The sequence below is a fragment of the Myotis brandtii genome, unplaced genomic scaffold (genome assembly GCF_000412655.1).
Source record: "Myotis brandtii unplaced genomic scaffold, ASM41265v1 scaffold902, whole genome shotgun sequence".
In the NCBI taxonomy this organism is placed as follows: Eukaryota; Metazoa; Chordata; class Mammalia; order Chiroptera; family Vespertilionidae; genus Myotis; species Myotis brandtii.
The window spans coordinates 3,705,424-3,711,679 of NW_005371709.1; the positions used below are offsets into that span (position 1 = coordinate 3,705,424).

General features: G+C 42.3%; 1 protein-coding gene across 2 annotated transcripts in view; it reads right to left on the minus strand.

Moving 5' to 3' along the window:
• The window catches only part of ZNF518A (zinc finger protein 518A), a 26,365-nt gene extending 25,792 nt beyond the window's left edge, over positions 1 to 573 (minus strand). For both annotated transcript variants that reach the window (XM_014532687.1, XM_014532688.1), the window contains exon 1: positions 324 to 573. The gene's annotated coding sequence lies outside the window, so the exon portion shown is untranslated. The remainder of the gene's footprint in view (positions 1 to 323) is intronic.
• Positions 574 to 6,256: the final 5,683 nt, after the last annotated feature.

Genomic DNA, 6,256 nt, shown 5'->3' on the forward strand with positions numbered 1-6,256 from the left:
CACGGTGTCGCACGCCGCTCCAGCTCCTGGGCAGCGGGGAGGTGGAAGCGCGCGGGCGGAAAACACGCACGGCTACGGTTAGCGCCAGCCGCCTGCCGGGGAACCAACTGAGAGAACCAACTTCCCCAGAAAAACTTTGCAGCAAGTTAGGCGAAAGCACTGAATGGCCGGGACTATTTAACAGGCGCTTCCTATCTTGGGGCGGCTCCCCAGCCGGTTCGAGGTGCCCTGGCGCTCCACAAACTCGCCCTTTGCCCCCTGACTGTCCCTTCAGAAGCCTCGGCATCCTATCAAGTCTGGGCGGCCCCGTTCACAGGGAATACCTGTCGTGGTCCCCATTGCCTGCGAGTCCCTGATGGCGGCCATTACACTTCCATCCGGGTATTGCCGAAAGCGGAGCGCCGCGCCACCAGGAGCGCCTGCTGTGGCGGATGAATCCGCGCCGCACCTGGAGCCAGCGGAAGAGGACGGAGGCCGGCAGGGCCCGCGCGGTGCCTGGCGGGACTAGGCCATTGAGCTGGGGTGGCCGCTGACCCCCCAAGTGGCGCGGCTCGCCGCGGTAGTGACGGACCCCCCTCCTGCTCACCAGTAGCTGGAGAGATCCTACTCCCAATGGGACGAGAGCCAAGCCTCCACCAGAAGCAGGAACTGTCGTACTGGCAAGCCCTGGCTGACTGGGAAGGGTCTCAATCCTGAGGTTTAATCATTTCCGGCTTTGAAAATGGCGTCTCCCCGCCCCTTGTTTCTGAGACAGGATTTTGCGGCCTTTGCAACCCATGTCAGTGAAGGAAGATGCTACAAGCGGCTGTGGAAGACATACTGAACTCCAAACATGTACACATTTAATAACTGGTCTGAAAACTATCGAAAGTATCCCTCCGCTTGACAACGGGGCTAGACAAAGAGGTCAATATCGTGACTGGGTTTCCCGCCCAAGGAACAGAATGGCTCCTGGTTTCTCTTTTGGGGCATTTCTGAAACGCAATTGATTCATTCACCTCACTTTTTACACAAAGTATTTTATTTGTAACAGAGATACAAAAAGAACTGACTGGGGCAGAGAAACATGCTAAAGTATTGAAAGCGAAACTACGATAGAATTGTCTATTTTTTATGTCCCCTTTTTTTGGAAGTACACATGGAGTTTATAATTTAAAACGTTGTCTATCATAAGCATTTTTCATTGTCCCGTCGCCACACCAGCTTTTCTCGGTGCTTCACTGAAGCGGACCCTGCAGGAGCCATTTGTCCTCGGGAGCTTCTCATCACGGTGCCTGTTAGGCCACGGGCCTCCTCCGGGAAAAGGCGAAGGAGGGAACTCACATTAGATGTGTTCGTACATCTTGTGCTCTTACGCCTTCACCCCAGGAGAAACCTACAGTTACTACCTAAAGGAAGGCCCTTACGGAATGAGAAACATGTAATGGATTTTATTCTGCATTAAACATCCTCCTCCAGCCCCTTGCTCCAGGCTTCATATCCCCGTACAAGTCAGAGGTACACACATCACAGAAGAAAGAGGGTACGAATTTTTTTCAATAGCAAACAAAAAATAAAAAGATTGTTGGGAACATGGACCGAGTTGCTCATTCTGTGTTTAGATGTGGTGTTTGTTTTACAGACTAAGAAATCGCGCCCCTCTGTGCAGTGTTCACCTTATAACTTCATGCTCACGTATACATATACATAGTCACCTACAAACCTTGAAAATCTGCATATATGGAAGATTATGGAAGAATTGTAGTGTTTTTTTAAGTAAAGTTACTCGTTTCCAACCTTATCTCTTCCCCCTTTTATTCTTCCATCTGCATCACATAACCGCCACCCACTCTCTTATCTCTTAGCTTTTAAACATTGAGGTTAGTACAAATAAATGGAGTAAAACAGAAAGGAAAAAAGAAGCTTAAAAGAGAGAAAGAATACAAAGGAGAGAAAGTTAAATCATAGCTTAAGGAAGGATTCTGGAATATTTTGTATTTGATGGGGATAGGGCATCTAAATTAATGCATCTATATTAATCCTGATTCCTCTGGAGAAGACCTAGATATACTACTTCCTGGCTGAGGGCATTTAACTTCTGAGCTTCACAGAATTATACAATACATAACCAATACAGTTGACAGACTGGAGAGAGTAATCAACTCCATTGCACCCACAGTGCAAATGGTGATAGTCAAAAACATTCCATCTTGATTACAAACCGTATCTGCTTTTCCATATGTAATTCATGGACATTGTACCACAAAGCAGATCACTTCAAGACAGTGAAATTTTCTCCTAAAAATAATATATAGGTGGGAATTACTTTTCACTCTACATTCACACCTCTGAATTACAGAAAACATGATACCATAAGAGTCACAACAAACATATATGCATTTTAAAAATGTAAGCACAGTCCTAGCCAGTTTGGCTCAGCGGATAGAGCGTCAGCCTGCGGACTGTAGGGTCTGCGGTTCGATTCCGGTCAAGGACACATGCCAGGGTTTCGGGTTCGACCCCCAGTAGGGGTTGTGCAGGAGGCAGCCAATCAATGATTCTCTCTCATCATTGATGCTTCTATCTCTCTCTCCTTCTCCCTTCTTCTTTGAAATCAATAAAAATGTATTTTTAAAAAATGTAAGCATGTTTTAGTCATAGATAGTTTAGTATATCACAAACATTATATAAATGGTAACTGTTATAATCATAAACATTTAAATGACATTAATTTTAACAGCAAGAGTCTCTTAAACATGGCTCTCTCCTTTTTACTGATCTCTCAACTTAAGTAGAGACTCCCTACCTCCAACAATATAATCAAGTGCCAGAATGGGAAAAAGAGAGATACAAAGAGCCTGGGTGATCTAGCTTCAAGTGGTCACACTGCTTGGTCAAGAATATTATAGGTTAAAATAGCTAAGATCTGGAAACAGCCCAAGTGCCCATCAGTAAATGACTGGATTACAAAAAGGCGTGGTACAGTTATACCATGGAATACTATGCATCAGTAAAAAAAAAAAAAAAAAAAGTTTCTCTTACCCTTTGAGACAGCATGAGAACCTGGAGAGTATTACACTAAGCAAAATAAGGCAGTCAGAGAAAAACAAGGATCACATTATCTCACTTATATGTGGAATCTAATGAAAAAAATAAACCAATAAACAAAATAGATCCAGAGACATAGAAGCACAGAACAGACTGTGGAATCTCAGAGGGAAGGGAGGGAGAATGGGTGGAAAGTGATCAACCAAAGAATTTGTATGCATATATGCATAACCCATGGACATAAACAATAGGGTGGTGAAGGCCTGGGGTGGGGGATAGGGACAGGGGCGGCTAGAAGGGGTCAATGGGGGGAAAAGGGGACATATGTAATACTTTCAACAATAAAGATTTAATTTTTTAAAAAGAATATTAGTAGCCCTAGCCAGTTTAGCTCAGTGGATAAAGTGTTGGCCTATGTACTGAAGGGTCCTGGGTTTGATTCTGGTCAAGGGCACATATCTGGGTTGCAGGCTTGGTCTCGAGTGGGGGGCATGCAGGAGGTAGCTAACCAGTGATTCTCTCTCATCATTGATGATTCTATCTCTCTCTCCCTCTACCTTCCTCTCTGAAATCAATAAAAAACTATATAACAAAAAAGAATATTATAGATTGATTCTCCAATCTGTCAGTTGAACATAAATTTCTAGTTTTATCCTTCCCAATGTCCTTTGCATATTTTTAAAATATGCTTTTATTGATTTTAGAGAGAGAGGAAGGGAGAGGGAGAGACAGAAACATCAATGCATCATCATCAATCGGCTCCCTCCTGCACACCCCCTGCTGGAGATTAAGCCTACAACCTGGGCATGATGTGCCCTGACCTGGAATCAAACCATGAGGTCAGTGTTCAACCATTGAGCCACACCAGCTGGGCTGCAATGTGGTGTGTGTGTTTTTTAATTTAATATCTATTCAGCACTTTCTTGAACATCATTCTGTTCCAGAAACTGTGCCATAAAAAATAAGGCATGATTCCTCAAGGTGTCACCAGTTCAATGGGAGAATTTTAAACCTCTGAAAGATTTAATAATTCAACAAAACAATTACAACGGTGAGATTTCAGATGCTACAATAGGTGATGGGAAATATTTTTTTAAGGTAAGAATCTCTTACAGTTTCCTTGCAGTTCATACTTCCTGGATGATCAAGACTCTGGATATACTGTTATTTTTGTTAAATTGTTATTAAATATAGAGTTACTTTTAGCTCTTTTAGCTCTTTCAGTGGATACTACAGTCAACTGTAAAGAACATTTACACTATATAAACTATATTGGACTTAAATAGTTTGGGGTACCTTTCCCTGTCCCCAGTTAGATTCTTTTTTTTTCTGTATTAGGTAGAGCTATTATGTCTCCCAACCTTGGTAGAGAGGCCTAATGTACTAGGTGTTCTGTATGGTCAAGTGGGACAGCCTCCCCAAACACCCAAGCAGGGCACTTGAGGTATACCCCTGTGTGGGTTGTATATAACCCTCCTGTTGTAGTTGAGCTTTGATTGCTGCTGTCATGTCAATAGGAGGGACTTACTTCCAGGCCTATCAGCTGCAAGAATTGGCTGCAACCACTGACCACCAACCTCTGACCAAGGTGGATGATCAGCTGTGCCCAGGCCCACCCCATACAGCAGGACTTACTTCAGCAGGGCTCTGTAACAGCTGCATCTTCCCCTTGAGTGTATCACTTATGGACATGGTTGGGTGATGTGGTCTGAAGCTGTCTATTGGGTGCACTAGTTCTACCTCCTTGGAGGTGCAGGCCAAGATCAGCTGCCACCTGTGTTCTGCCCAGGTTCACACAGCATGAGCTACATACAAAGTGATCTGCAGATGACTTCTATGTGGGCAAAGCTTGGAGGTACCCAGGTGAGGCCAAGCTTCAAACCAAGGCCACCTGCTGCTAGTTCTGTGCCTGAAGCCATTTAGCGAGAGGTACAGGGCACACTGAGGCCAATGCTGCTCATTTGAGATAATTTAGAAAAATCTGAAGCATGATCCAAGACAGGCCATTTGTGTGAAAAAGCCACTGGAAACAGCTTGGGTGGGCCTGGAAGTTGGGTAGGGAGAGGCTTCAGGGAATCACCAGGTCAGAGCAATAGTGTGAGCCAGAGTGATGGAGTCTCAGATATGGTGTCACCCTGCCAGTTCTGTGGAGGGGGAGGGCTCATCAAAGTGCCAGCACTTCTGTCTGAGAGAAAGCTGTCCCTCAGCTTTCACCCTGATGAGGCCAAGATAACCCTGATACCAAAACCTGGCAAGGATAACACACACAAAAGGAAACTACAGACCAATATATCTGATAAACACAGATGCAAAAAATCCTAAACAAAATACTAGCAAATCAAATACAATACATTAAAAAAATAATATATCACGATCAAGTGGGGTTTACTCAAAGGACACAAGGATGATTCAACAAATGCAAAGTGGTCAATATAAGACACCACATTAACAAAATAAAGGATAAAATCATATTATCATATCAATCGATACAGAAAAAGCATTTGATAAGATACAACATCCATTTATGATTAAAATAATAGAATGGGTATAGAAGGAAAGTATCTCAACATAATAAAGACCTATAACAAACCCTCAGCTAATATCATACTCAATGGTGAAAAACTCAAAGCTATTTCTCTAAGATTAAGAACAAGACAAGATGTCCACTCTCACCACTCTCATTTAACATAATACTGGAAGTTCTACCTAGAGCAATCAGGCAAGAGAAAGAAAAGACATCCAAACTGAGAATGAAAAAGTAAACCTGTCACTTTTTGCAGATGACATAGTTATTTATATAGAAAACCTAAGTGCTCCCTCCAAAAAAAATAACTATTAGAAACAACAAACAAAATAAAGTTGCAGGATACAAAATCAATGTATAAAAATCTACTGCATTCCTATATACTAATAATGAAATTTAGAAAAAGAAATGGAAAAAACAATTCCTTTTGCAATTGCAACAAAAGCATAAAATACCTAGAAATAAACTTTAAAAAGGATGTGAAGGATCTATATACTGAAAACTATAAAGTATTATTAGAAGAGATTGAAAAAGACACAACAAAAATAAAAGATCTTCCATTTGTGTTCATGGATTAGAAGAATCAACTTAGTTAAAATGTCCATATTACTCAAAGCAATATACAGATTTAATGAAAACCATTTGATCTTTTAAATAGGCTCCAAGTGTCAACTGAAATTCTCCATATTTTCCTCCATTTTCTTC